At 40.9% G+C, this 15,241-nt stretch overlaps 1 long non-coding RNA gene across 1 annotated transcript; it reads left to right on the top strand.

Moving 5' to 3' along the window:
• Nucleotides 1-388: 388 nt before the first annotated feature.
• On the top strand, nucleotides 389-13,164 carry LOC115603910. The gene is made up of 3 exons (XR_003990049.1): nucleotides 389-565; nucleotides 10,326-10,447; nucleotides 11,484-13,164. It is a non-coding gene; the product is annotated as an uncharacterized LOC115603910 (long non-coding RNA).
• The last annotated feature ends 2,077 nt before the right edge of the window (nucleotides 13,165-15,241 follow it).

Below are 15,241 nucleotides of genomic sequence, written 5' to 3'. Positions count from 1 at the left end.
TTATCTTCTTCTTGGTATGCAGCTACGTGTTTAGAAGAAGCTCTCTGATGGCTGGTTCACATCCTCTTATCTTCTTCTTGGTATGCGGCTGCATGCTTAGAAGAGGCCCTCATATGGCTGGCTCATCACATGCCCACTGTCCTCCAAATACAACCCCACAGGTTTCCATACCATATCAGTAGATAAAATGGGGGGAGTTGGTCAGGAGCCATAGATCGCTGCTCAAGGACAGGCTGGGCATTGGTCAAAAGGTGGTGAGCAGTTGTATTGTACATCACTTGTCATTCTTGGGTTTTGTTTTCCTTTTTTTGTTGTCTACCTTTTTGTTGCAATCGGGGTTTATGATTATTAATTATTATTATTAATTTATTTCAATTATTGAACTGTTCTTCTCTCAGCCCACAGGCTTTACTGGTTCTTCTCCCCGTCCCACCTGGGGGTAGAGGTGAGCAAGTGGCTACATGGTGTTTAGTTGCTGGCTGGGGTTAAACCGCAACACCACCCTGCAGCACCAAGTCCTACATGGTTTTGCTGAGAGAAGCTTTCTTGCATCACACTACTACAGGTAAGCATATGCATTAGCATACTGTGGCCACTTTACTGAAATCTATAGCACAATGACACTCAATTGCTATATTAATTAGTTTTATATACCAAATAGTTACGGTTAACTGGACTCTACCGAAAACCACGTTGTAATAAGGTAGTAAAATTAAATTGCAAAAACATTATGCCACGCTTGACAAAAATTCAACTTGAGATTCTATTAATGTTTCTGGTTTATATTCACTTTTATATATGCCCATTATAGTCAGCAAAAGAGAATGTTGAACTTAGTCTATTCTGTGCAACACGTTATATTTTGGGCAACAGAATAAAATCTAGGGGAAAAAAGAGAGATTTTTTTTTTTTTTAATATTATCCCCTTACCAGTCTCTACCTAATAGGTAAGACTGTTCTCTCTTTAAAAGCAGGCCTCAGAGGATATCTGGGTGGAGGCTGAGGCTGGGTTTCTGCCTTGTGCAGAACAGACTTCTGCTCCACATGTTACTTATTCCCACAAATTTCCCATCCCTAGACAAACGTTTCTTCCTCTCGGTAATCATTCCCTCAGGGACCAAGAAATCTATCTGAAGTATATCTGATATTAGTATTTCATGAGGTCACATGGTGGTAGAAAAATATTTTCATGTCTTCAAAGCAGCCTTGGAGACTATGTATAGAGACTCACAGAATCCTGACCATTGAACTGAATTTCACTGAGAAGCAATTTCAAAGAGTATCTTTACACCTAAATCTATTTACAAGATAGTAAAGGGGTTAAACTACAAAATATAAACTGGTCGTATCCAGATGTCTCCTCCCACACACACCCGGTTCCTACTGTAGCTCTAAGTAAACAACATATTACCTTTTGACTTCCTTGTGTGAAACTTGGTGTAAACCTATCCTGTGTTATATCATATAAACTTTTATGCTGTATCATTGATGACAGAATCTGAGTACTGTTATTCAGTTGCCATGGCTGCCAAGAGATGGCTAGATTGCAATGGTAAATGGATTTTATTTACATCCGCCCACACAGCGTGTTGTTTGGTATCCTGGCCCAATACATATTTGCAGAAGATGAATTTTCTAAGCTGGGATTTTGTGGGTGTATTTGGCAGTGGGGGGGAGAGATTGTACTTACCTCTGCATAAGCATTTGGTCCTGAATTAATTAGGAGTAACCTCAGACCTTCCAGGATACAAAATCCTTTTTCTCTCCATGTGGTGATTTGGGACCCAAAAGGGAGAGGAAAAAGAGCAGGTCAGCAGAAAGTGCAGCTTGGCAGGGAGCTGGGCATCAGATGTGACCATAAATCTGGTCTGGTGCTGCACACAGTGGGGAGAGGGAGATAAGGGACATGCCTTTTAAGACAGTCTTGGGCCAGCAGCAAGTGGAGTTTGGCCCTGGAGTGCAAAATCCCCTCATATGAGAGGACAGCACTGAGCCAGACCTCGCTGCCAGCCCCGGCCCAGTGACAGCTTTACCCCAAGGACAGTCAGTGTAGGTCTGGCTGCATGGTCCCTGCCACACTGGTCATCCCATCAGGCTTTGTGAAAAGGGAAAATTGTGTCTTGCAGAGATGCAATTACTGTAAACCATTTACAGAATGGCGTTTTTGAGGCAGGTAGAAGGTATGTTGCTGGGAGACAGGAGGGTGAAAGGAGCTCTTCTGCTGCTGTGATTTATTAGATGGCTGGATTAATGTGGATGCTGCACCTCACTAGATGGTCATTCTAAGTTTTAATTAATAGGGCATATAAATATTTGCAGATTGGTGTTTTTTTTAAATTTGAATAAATGAATAAATACACCTTTGAAGCTTAAGCTCAACATGGCATTTCCAAGTGCAATTCAGATCTGGCAGGATAGTTTCCATTTTTGATTAGTGATACATCTAATTGCAAAGGAATGGCTGACTTTCAGAGCTGGGACTGTATTACAAGCCATCTGAGAGTAGGAATCAGGCTAAATGAGCCTGATATAATGATTTATTTACAGCAACTCTGATACTTTAAGTAATCCATTATAATTGTGTAGACAGACTTCATTATCCTTTCATGTATCTGTGATCCCTTCGAAGCGCTGGGGAGTTGCAGAGCAAGCCTGCAGAGAGCTGAGCGCTCAGAATACTTCATCCTGCAGTGTGCTGAGCAGGCTGCCCCCCTCACAGGGCAGAACAGGGTATTCAGTTCCCCACGCAATTTCCCCCTGTGAGTTACTCAAGTTGGTAGAATGCAACTGAATTCACTTTATTTAGGATCTAATAAGGAAAGGTGTTTAATTTCCACTGGATGATTAGAATAAATCTCTAATCAAATTAAAGCCAATATAAGTAAATATTTTTATTATATTGCTAGTATATTGTCTGAATGTACTCCTGTGCATGTTCATAGCTATCTTAGTTTGGGGGAGGGAAGTGGTTTTAGCTACTAAAAAAATAATAATTATAAGAATTTCTTTATTTCTTTGGAATTTATTTTTCAATTTCAAATAGATGGGCCTCTTTTTTTTGACTCAAGCCTATAAATTTTTTGAGAGAAATGGGGACTGTATCATAATAGCAGATCACATCCTATTCTGCCTTCTAAACTAAGATTACACTTTCAAAGTCAGAAGTTTTCCTTGGGAAAATTGAGCTTTTTCTTAGTTAAAACCCCAATTTTCCTCTGAAAAACAACCTAGCTGGAAACTTTATGACTAATTGTAGTTGGGCCAGTTCAGTTTGCAGGAAAAGTGCCAGCTAGCACAACCCTTAGATATGTCACTCTCATTGCACAACAGCAGCAAAAAGCATCAGCAGTGCTAGCTTTGTGCTGCTTAAGCCCAACATGCTTCTGCCACTAACACCTGTACCCCATCCTCTGTTTTATCTTTTCCTCTGGAAGATAGTCCATTGAACGCACCTAATGAACTTGAAAATAGGTTTGAAACCTCAATCAAAGAGCAGGGTTCTTTTGCTTCATCCCCATCCTTGTCACTTTTCAAGAGCATTAGGTAGTCTGATGTTGTTTAAAGGGCCCAAGCACAGGGTAAAATCACTGGTGCCCTGTCTAAGTCTGGAGAAATGGGATGAAGAGTCCTAATTGCTCCTTGCTTGGTTCAGGTAGAAACTCATTTTTGAAGCTGTTAAAGTGATAAAAGTTCCCCGGGGAATGGAGGAGTAGAACAGCCAGTTAGCACATCTATCTGTCAATCCTAAGTAGACATATTCACACACACTGAAGACTCTGAAATGAGAGGAAGTACACTAAAGTACACTGAAGTGCTATTTCTGCAGCTACAGCTGATTGGGAGAGCAGAGCAAAACCAATGGTCTCCTTCAAGTCATTTTTCTTCAAAATAAAAGTAAAGCTGATCAGCAAAAACCCCAGGAAGTTCTCAGGGTGCAGCATTTCAGATGTAGGCCATGCAGTGACGCTCTTCATCCCACATTAAAGTCTGAAAATCTGGCAAAACATTCTGGCTTTGGACACATCACTACAACAGGTGCCTTTAAAAATCCCAGCCTGAATCATTGCCATGGACAGATTGGAACAATTTTATGCTGTCTTTTGAAAGCCATTTCTGGACCATTCCTATCACAGATCTGGCTTTTCCCCTTTTGCTCACATCATCACACAGTTCAGAAGAAGCAACCTGGATTCTTTCTGGTTTTTTTTTTTCTTTCTTCTTTTAATGCTTTAACATGGATGTAGAGGACAAGAATACACCATGTGTACCTGGTAGGACTTAATCTACGTGAACTCCTGGATGTTGACAGGACAACATCCTACATAATAATACAGATTAATATATACAGAAATAACACAGATTAATAACAGTTTAGTATTATAACTACTGGAGACTGAGTAAGACTCTAACAGAAAGAGATGGTCAGAGAGAAGCTAGCAGTTTTCCTCTCCTGGGATCTTTATGTCCGTGCAATCCATTTGATTCACACCCAGCTGAACCTCTTCAGTTGAGATGCATTTTCTAACTGAGACTGTCCTGAGGGATCTCTCACAAGCATGGTCCAGGAAGGAGAGGTAAAAACCTGACTTCTTGGGTTATATGACCAGGATGACGGATGGTGAAGATGAAAACAAATCCTTTGTGAGTTGAGTAAACGCTCAGTCCATTGCTGCTGCCCCAGTGGTTCGCAAGGCCACATACCCCAAAAAACACTGAAGAGCTTGTGCAGGAGAAGCCTCCTGCAGCGCATAAAAGCTAGCTTAATCACAGACACAGTGGCACTGGTCAAAGCAGCAGAAGGTTGTAAAACTGGCTGGCCTTTGCCAAGTGTGAATGATGGAGTCTGAAGTTACCATTCGCAATCAAACTCTAGAGCTGCTGCGCCTTCTGTTGGCAGTCAGCGTCTCCTGGTGATGTGACACTACTCCTGATGAGATCAGTGAGAGCAGCAGCATCCCTGTCTGATATATCAGGGCTATGGGCTCAGCCAGGAGAAGGAAACTGGCTACATTCAGCATCTCTCGTTTTCTTTCAGTGCTTTGTGGACCAATATCTCATGCTAGAAATCTAAACGGTGCAACTGATGTCAGTTTTGTCCTAAAATAATCTTTAATTGCCTGGGACCTAATCATCCCTGGGTGATACTAAAACCTTTGGTATTCACTAAACTCATGCTATGCTTGGAAATGCATTGCATATCTTAGGAGGTGCTGTTGGTTGTGCTCTTCCAGGAAAAGGCTGAAACTGTACTTTAATGATGCCACAAAGCCAAGGATTCCAGCTTTCAAGGAGCTGTAGAGTTCAGAGGCAAAAGACATAATGGCTCATTAAAGGCCATGGCTACCAAGGAAGTTGGTGGACAGGACCAATTGCCCATTGGTACACTTATTTACTCTCTGTCTGCCTGCAGAAATGGGCAGGTGTTTTATCAGTGAAGAAATCCATGTAAAAAACAGGAAGCATGTTGTCTGTACCTGTATGCTTCATCCCTGGCAGTGTTCAAGGCCCGGGTGGATGGGGCTTTGAGCAACCTGGTCTAGTGGAAGGTGTCCCTGCCCGCGGCGGGGGGGCTGGAACTAGGTGAGCTGTAAGGTCCCTTCCAACCCAAACTATTTTATGATTCTATGATTCTACTTGATGTGGTCATAAACACTGCTAAGAAGGGCACAGTCCACTAGCCATAAGCTTCCTGAGATCCTCCTCTCCTGTGTGTATGTGTATGGTGACTGCACAGCCTGCAAGCCTCTCCTCATAACCGCCGCCAACCCCAGCTTTATCCTCCAGGCTTTAATTGCTTTAGGCTACTGATATGCATAACAATGCCAGCAGGCACTTATGAAATGAGCTCTGCTGGAGGAATTTAAGCTTGTATTGGTGGTACAGTGTTTCCCTCATTGCTGTCATAAACCTTCATGGTACTGTAGAGATAGAACCTGTGTTCTATACAGTCAGAGCAACGCTGCATGTAGCAACTTGTGAACAATAGGACTGAATTAGCAACTGATTCAAAAGTAATTTCACATGGCTTTGAAAGGGTTTGTTCTTCTAGTGTTCTCTTGCAGGGGGATTTTATTAAATGAAGCAGGGAATAAAAACAAGGAAGAAGACTACAGAGTGAGGGTTATATTGGATTTTTCAACCATTTAAAACCATTAAGAGCATATCTCCATGATGCAACACTTGTTTGAGACCCCTTTTGTTACCTGAAAAAGGATTGGTACTTTTGGGAGGCAGATGGCAAAGGTCTGAAAAATGGCAGCTTGATCTCGCAATATGTAGAATCATGCCAGTGCAGCTCTTCACCTGCTGGGGACTAAAAGCCTAAAGATGAGGACAGGAAGAAAGATGCAGTAAACCATTTTTTTTTTCAATTTTCATTAATGTTATAAAGCTGAGGGTTACTTAAATTCAGTTTTTGGCTCCTACGGGCAAGCACAGTAATGACTGTGGCTCTGCTGCCTGACACTAGCTGGGACTAGAATCTTGGGAAGTGTACACCAGATTTATACATATTCTGTTAGTCTTGAACACTGAGCATAAATGGGAAAGATGCAAGAGGGGAAGAAGGATATTGAATTACACCAATAAAACCCTCCAGCTGGAAAAGCCAAAGGAATGTGTAAAGATTTTTCGGAGTTAGAAATGAGCTCATTAAAAGATGCACCAGAAGTAATGAGATAAGATAGTGAAGGGTTGAGTTTGTCTCCTAAAAAAATAACTAGATGGAGGAAGGAATGTTCTAGAAAAGGCAGGGGCCAATCAACCTGTATTACACTCCAGCAACAAAGCTCTTCTGGACCTGAAGTATCATGAGCTGAAGTAGCTCCATGAGATCCCCACTGACTGGCGCCCTTCCCAATCACATCCACTGCATGGGCAAGGGCAGAGAGATGTGCAATTATCCTGTCTCCTCTTTCCTCAAAGCTCCTCTTCCATTATTTGCCTTTTCTCTCCATCTTGCTCAGCTTTTCAGCCATCTTGAGGCTGACTGTGCTGCATCCAACAGGCTGTTATAAGCCATCCAGAGCTGCCCAGACTGGGAAAGGTCTGTAAAAAAAAATACAGACAGAGCTGACCAGGCCACACAGTTAACTGCAGAAAGGAGCCAGCAACCAGAGCGATAGCTGTTGTGGCTGACCTGCCAGCCCAAAGCATCCATCTGTGACTGACCATCTGCCCTGGATCCTGCAAACATCAACAAAACACCACATTTTTCCCCAGCTCTGCTATCCTTTCTCTCCTCCTTCCTCTTATATTTGTCCATGCTTGGCCACAAACAGGGAAAACAGCATCTCAGAACAAAACAGAAGTAACTGTGGATTCTCGTTTGCTGGGGTTGTTTGACCAGGCACGGATAACCACACACCGGCACACAGAGCTGTGCAGGGTTACTTCAGAGGCAACTTCCTTCCCCATAGGGAATTGAAGTGTTGGTAGCACCAGCTACCTTAAACAGCATCTGCTGGGACATATTATCAAGACATGAGAAGAAATAGGACCAATATGATGAGACTTGGTAGAAAGGTCACTGAAAGGAAAGGTGGAATTCTTACTTTAAAAAAAATAAAAAATGGACAAAGTTTCTCATCTTGAGCTTCATATCATCAAATCCTGACATTTTAAATTGCATTATATTTTGTTTGGAAATAAGGGCAGCGTGATCATAGTAGCCCCTGCTGAGGAGAACAGCTTCATTTTGAGGAGGAATATAAATAAAGGGGAAACTGAAGAAGGCTGGAAGGGCAGAGAAAAAGCAGGGTCCATTTACAGCAAGGTGATCCTACCTGATTTCAGCTCAGCGTGTATTCAAAGTTTCTTGTGGTACTTATCAAATACTGCCCACTGAGAAAGACTCTGATGAGCATTTCTCCCCTATTTCTTTGTTAGTGAAACTGCTCCTAATGGCTACAGCAGTGCACGTTGCTGCTTAATGTCTAAAGCCTGCTGTGTTTGCCTACACAGCCACCCGACTTAGTAGCATTAAATTCACAGCACTGTGCTTTGAGTTACCTTGCTGAATGAGAGACTTCATATATAAAACAGACTCTATTCAGCTCTGACTCACTCTCACTTTTCCACAGGAGGTAGTATTAATATTAAATTCTATTTCTCCCTGGGAACAATATCATTTCCATTCTGTTGACAAATACCCTAGCAACTCAGGAGTAGAGGAAGAAGAGACAGAAAGTGTGACAGAGAGCTCTGGGAACTGTTCTAAATGTTTTGCACAACTCAGCCGTTGCACTGCTGTTTCTTTCAGGTGACCGCATCTTTGCTATTTCACAATGCATCTGACTGCTCTGATTCTCCCTGTGAAACCACTGCCTAGCCTTCAAAAAACACGGATGCATAGGGCTGCTGAAAGCTGGAGTGCAAACGAGTAACATCATGCATCTTAACATCAGGCAGAGGTTTTGGGAAGCAGGACATGCCCATTCTATGAGGACCAGACAGCAAACAGACATCTTCATGAAGGCAGAAAGAACAGACCCAGCAAAAGCTGCTGAAAATATTTTGTGATTCAAACAAGGCAGCTTCAGCTGTGCTAATGAGGCAGAGGCAGAACATTTCATTTAAGTCCTAATGAAATGGAGTTACAGTGTCCCACTGACTTTCATAGGGAGGGTTGTGGGCTGTGAAGTTGGTTGAAAATCTAAAAAACCTAAAAATCCCATTTTTAGATGTGATCCCTAAACCCCTGTAACTTTCTGTTCCAATTTACCACAAACGTATTAGCAAATGAGAAGGTAACTTTCCAATAAGTATTGCAAGATATTAATAGAAATCAAATTTTTAATTCACAATTTGAAATTCTATTGCTGAGATTTAATTCCATCACGTCAGGGGAAAAATGCATACATCATGGCTTATGCATGTGCATGAATATTTGGAATAGAGCTGATCACAAAGAGCCAACAAGCCAAGGATTATTTGTCAAAAGCGTGCAGTGAATAGTGCCAAGTAATGGAAGCATTTGGGATGATCACGGTTAATTCACAGATTATTCAAGAACAAAACAAAAAGAGGTGATGAAATGTATCAGCACCTGTAGGAATTATGCATCTACCTGCAGTGGTACAACTGCTCTTTCACAAGCGGCAAACACTAGGAAATGATGTCATTTACAAAAATCTTGTGGTGAGACTGAAGAGTGGGTAGCAAACTCTGGTCACTTATTTCCCTTTGTTCTGCAGAATTAGTACAGTAATCATCATCCACGCCTGCTCATCGCAAAAGACAGAATACATCTTTCATTGTGTTACTTGGAAGACAAAGCAGCTTTCTGGTCAAGTGCAGTTTTGCAGGCAGTACTTCAGGAAGCTCATCAAAAAGGAGCTTGCTGGTGTGATTTTAGATCTCAATCTCCTGTGCTGACTGTAAGAGGCATCTACCATGCTTGGGGACATGCCCAGAGCAGACTTCCAAGAGAGTGACCCAAAAAGCTTCTGGACACTTAGATCTCAGTGATCACTGAGCAAGCTTTTGAAAACCATCCACACTGCCCAATAAGGGAAAACCCGGATTCCAGTCTGTGGTGTCTGTGAAAAATGCGTCCTCACCCAAACACATCCCATCCCCAATTAACAGTCAAGAGGAATTTTAAGGAAACAATTTATCTGGATCTAGTGGTGTGTTTGTAGCCTGTATTTGTACAGACGAAGAAAAAAACTAATTTCAGCCCCTTTACTAAATATCTGGATTTTAAAGAAGTGCATCTCTGCAAATGTGCACTGTGTCAGTGCTTTTTTAAGGGTCAACGGAAGTTATTTGTTGTACACGAGGATGTTTGAACAGTATTTTAAAAATGGGTAGAAGCCTATGTAAATTTAGTAGAGCTCGAAAAGCTTCTCAGCTCTGTCCCATAACATTGTTTTACTAGGAGACCTCAATACTGGCATTAAGTGAAAATCCTCTCCCAAAGGGTTTTATGCAGAGTTTATGCAGAGTGTCTGTTAGGTGTTGCCCTCCAGCTGACAGAGGGGTGAGAGGGCACCTATCCACACCACAGCACACACACAAAATTGCATACACAAAATCTCCACGTGCACACCCCTCTAGTCTCAGAAACCAACTTTACAGTGCTGGGGGAAGTACTGGGGTGATGGCTGCATCCCATACTGCTTCTTATTCTGAGACAGGAATTTGCCCTCCAGACCCATATGTTTTCTCAATTGTTCAGATTAAGGGCCTGATACACAGAGACACTTAAAGCAATGAACACAAAGGTATTGGGAAGACCAGATCCCACTCACCTCTGTTTGAGGAAAAGCACTTGTACAACAAAAGCTTTCGAGTATAATACTGGGAGTGTTTTCATTTTCCAGAACAAAGAACCATGCTGGCAAAAGCTGTCATAATATAAATACTTCAAGAACAAAGATTTCTCTCCCTACACAGAAAAGGAGGAAGGAATAAAAGGGAAGAAGAGTACATGTCCATAAAACTGGTACCTACCTCTTTTTTACCACATCTTTTCTTATATTCCTCTCAGTTTATTAATAAAGTAGTTGATTTTAATATTCTTTGCATATTTGTAATACTTCTTCATAGATATTATGCATAGGTGTATGTCAGTGTACATATGTACACATACATATATATCTACACATTTATACATACACATCCATATATGCATGTTATATGTAGAAACACATTTATACGTACCTGCAACTTTCTGTCCTATAGAGGCATCGCTTTTGTTTGTATCTCTTCCTCATGACTTCTCTACCTCTTTACCAGTATGGATGTTTTTCCACACAACAGGTATGATTTCAACATATTTTACTTCAGTGTCAATCCACAGCTACATCAATGATTTCATTCTAGGGGTTTCTTGTGGCACAGTGATGATCAAAACACGGGCAAACTGGGACTGTTTTTGCCTCCATTGCCAGAATAGACCCACTTCGCAGTTATTAAGAAGATCTGAGTTTTGGTTTTTGTTGGTGGTTTGTTTGTTTGTTTTCTTTCTTTTTTTTTTTTTTAATGTTCTGTTGACCTTTTCAGAAAGTACTGAGGGGAGAACAGAGGCTAGAGACACTCAGCATGTGACCTTGCCCTTGCACAAGCTTCTCTATTACAAAGCTCTGCAATCTGTCATTAAGTCCTATAATTTATCTACACAAACTAAATCCTGTGGTTTATCTGAGCCTATCTGTCAAACCCAGAAGCCAAGCAATTTCCATGACAGGGACTCCCTGCCTCCCTGCCCTTAAAGGAACCTATGAGGATAGGTTCCTTTAAGGGTTACAGGGGATGCCAAGAGAAGGTGGAGAACTTCCTCTGTGTGTTGTTGAAGTTGTATATGAGGAGAAACACATGACAGGCAGCCAAGGCAGAGCCAATTGTGCAATCGGCTTGGCTTGGCAAGCCTTTGGTGGCATGACACTGTATCAGGGTAGAGAAATCATGACCTCTGTGTTGCACGCTGTCTTATCTTAGAGAAGAAAGGCTATGTGACATGCTGGCTGTTTCTGTTGCAGAGCCACGAGCAGCCCCTTAGCCAACCCCACCACTTGGGATGATCTGAGAACCCAAGGCACTCAGAGAGAGCTGAAACTGTAATGCTGTGAATCTCCTTTCAGGAAACAGAAAATAGAGAATGGGAGCAAGAGAATATTTATCGCACCTTCCTCCTCCTTTTTTGTCTGGATTCGTGCCAAGCACATCTGGCCAAAGAGAGGGGAAATGTGGTTTCCACAAGATGAAACTTTGAATGGCTACAAGCAGTTTCTAAGGAGACCTGCTCTATAATTGTAGAGGAAATTACAAGTTGAATCATCCGTGGTTTGGGGAGAGAAATCAATGATATTTTGTAAGTTGAACCCAACTGTGCTGACTCTTACCAAGAAGGAAACTGGAGAGAAATCAATTCCAAGAACTTTGAACAAAAATCCATCTTAATTCAGGTCTGACAGAACTGTTTTGTTCTCCTTCTTTAAAGCAACGTGATGCATCAACCTGAAATCCCTATTACTATTGCAGAGACAGGCCTTCTCCACCAAAGACAGACTAATAAACTGCACTCCAGGTCTGCCAAATCACTTGCTGCCGAGTCTCGGGAATGCGCAAAGGCCCTTACACCTTTCAGGGCTCGCCTGCCGAACCTGCTGGTGTCTCTCCAGAAGGCAGATCCAAAGCAGAATCTGCAGACTGCGATGCATTGCACCACACATTGAAATGGATTGCTGAAGCACAGCTGCACCCACTGGACCCTGTAATGACAGTAGCAAACTAATTCTGCTTATAATCTAAATGACATCTGACTCCTAAATTAGTGTTCTGCATATGCTGATGCTTTACACATTTTAACTTTTTGTTTGTCTTTTTGTTTTTCAGAAGACAGGGGGAAAAAAGCAAGACCCTGAATATCTATGAGCACTTACTTACCCTTCATTTTGTAATTTTACTTTGCTGAATGTTCTTGTGAAATGCTGAATTCAGTTTAGTTAAATCAGAAGGCTTCAAGACATAGGCGAAAGAGCTTCCCTACCAAATGTAAAGTCAAACTTTTAAGGAATCTGTTTGGAGAGACTGAAGAGTGGAGAACTGTCCCTGTCTATTCCATACCCAAACTATTTGAGAGCAGGACGCTACCTAACTAGAATTGCCGGTACAGATCATAGAATCAGAGAATCATAAAATGGTTAGTATTGGAAAGGATCTGAGGCTGAATTCCTTTGTAAACTTGCTCAGGGACAGAAGAAAACCCAGCTCTGCATGGAGGAAACTTACCTAAAGGCAAGTGTTCTTTGACTGGAAATGAAAACAAACATCAACTAAAAGAACTTTAAGTCTCAACTGGTTAAAAACTGTACTATAAAAATGCTTTTGTTTTCAAGTGAATAGTTTCCCTTTGTAGTCATGGAAATTCTTTTCAGTCTCAGCAAAACTAAGGCATTTCAGTGGTTTTGTGGGGTGGGAATGGGGGAAGATGGAAGTTTTAGAGAAATAAAGCTAAAGTGATAAACTCTGACCAATATCGTATTCCATTTATATAATCTAAAGAAAGAAAGTCAAAGTACAAATTTCAAAGGAGAAGCTGGATGGTGGATAATAAGTTCTCTATTTAATCTCTGTTTGGCAGAATGTCAGGTCACTAGACTAGACTTAGTGTTATAAAAAGCTTGCATGAATATTTTCTTTCAGATTCTTTTAATGAATTCATTCCACATGTCTTCCTACTTCCAAGTATTCCAGCCAATGAATCTACTGGAGCTATTGCTGATATGGTGAATTTAGAATTAGCATTATAGAATACTAAAAGCAAGTGAATTTCAGATTTGTTAATGCATGTTGGAAGTAGAAGCTTGATTCTGTAAGTTTTGCCCATGTAACAGGGCACAACAATGACCTGTGCATCCATCCTGAGTTTCTTAAATTTTGAATGTCACCTACCTGCAATGAATTTCTCATGAGTGCTACAGTCTATTCTGAATAACAAATATATTCAAGAAAATTACAATTTATTTGAGAAGAAGTCATGAAAAGCTGATGAGATGAAATTAATCTAATATGGAATTAAAAATGAATTATTCATGCAGCTCTACAGGACAGTGATATCCCCACAAGCAAAAACTGTATTGACATCCATGTGGAAGAGGGCCTCCATTCGGTCCTTTTTCCATCCCAGGAAATACAAGCGTACCAAACTGCTTTCAGAATTTAATAGAATCTGCGGTTTCTGTTAAGCTTCTGGAGTTGTTTTTTATTTTTTTTTTTTTGCCTGCAGGGGTCTTTTTTGAAATGAAGTGATGGATCTCTGACAACCTTCAGCTAGAGGCCTCTGTTTTCCATTTTCAGAGCTGTTGGAGGACTGGTTAACAGCCAGTTTAACATAAAAATTTGCCTGATCCTGAATATTGGAGTTAAGAAAAACTTCGGATGATTTATGATTGGCATAGTTTACCTTGCTCTTGAACCTCTGCTATCCCTGTGGGATGAGTATTTTCAGGATTAGCTAGAGAAAACATCATCTGATTAAATGCTGTCCAAAGCTGCGATGCGCATACTATGGAAACACAAATGGAAAGAAAATTGTTTTTCTAGAGACTGAGCTGAGATTGAATGAGTTCATTTCAGGAGTGAAACAGTTCCCATTCCACATCTTCTTGCTATCCTTTGTGGTCTCTCTTTTGTCTTTTTTTCCAGGCAGGGGTGAATAGAACCTATCTCCGTGCAGCAAGTGGCTACCATCCATCTGCGTTTACAAAACAAAACTAATGCACTGAACTGTCACTGAACCACTGATGAAACCTGACTGGCTGCTACAGAACTTGGAATATAGTTCAACTGTAATCCATCAGTGCAGAAAAACCTTTGCATGGAAAAATCAGAATCTTATACTAAAAAAGCAGAACTATTATAGCCTGACACTTTTCTGTTCTGTTAGCGTTATTGTGACAATGTTCTTGTAGACTATGTTTAAAATGATGTTATAAAAATAAATTCTGATTAGATTTGAATGCTTGATGAAATCAGCATACAATTTAGATTTTCCACAGGGTGTTCAAGAATATTCATAAGATCTCTTTAATTATTAAATAATTACAAATCACCCATTAAAACATTATTCATTTCACTATTTAATCATGCTAAGTCATACATTTTTAAACCATAGAATTTTTCCTTTCTTAGTGCCAGATAGATCCAAGGAAAGTTAATTGAATCTTTTTAATATTTAAGTAGTTAAATGGCTAGTTTAATAAACTGCAATAGAGCCATAGGATGAGGTCCAAATTACAGAGAGAACTCATGAGTGGATCATTGGGCCCAGAGGGTAGTGGACCACTTTGTGAACTGCACAGGATGACACTTTGTTAAATTAAAAAACCTCTTGCTAGCTTGGTTAGTTTTGTCTAAGTTCTCAATATGATCCATGTCTGTGTTCCCCAAAGGCAAACATTTTCACTTTGTTTTCTTTAGTAGTAAGTAAGTACCCTTACTGCTTTTGACTCCATCAGTTACTTGCAAGCTCCTATTCCAAAAGGAACTTTCCATGACTATCTAAGAAGTTAAATGGAACAGCTTGGGCCAGCGATGTTTGCTTGACTCATCCATATGATGGCAAAACACCCCATCAGTTACGAAGGATGAGGACACTAGCAAAAATTTAGTTAGCATTTCAGCCATCCCATTATCCAGTACAACCTCAGAGAATCGTTACACTAATATGAACAACAGCTGCCTTATTAACCTAAGCGTTCTCTATAAAACAAGTGTCGGATCTGTCCCTTCATGA

The sequence above is a fragment of the Strigops habroptila genome, chromosome 2, assembly GCF_004027225.2.
Source record: "Strigops habroptila isolate Jane chromosome 2, bStrHab1.2.pri, whole genome shotgun sequence".
NCBI lineage: Eukaryota > Metazoa > Chordata > Aves > Psittaciformes > Psittacidae > Strigops > Strigops habroptila.
The sequence above is the reverse complement of the archived record's forward strand: the minus strand, read 5'-3'. Positions and strand labels throughout refer to the sequence as shown.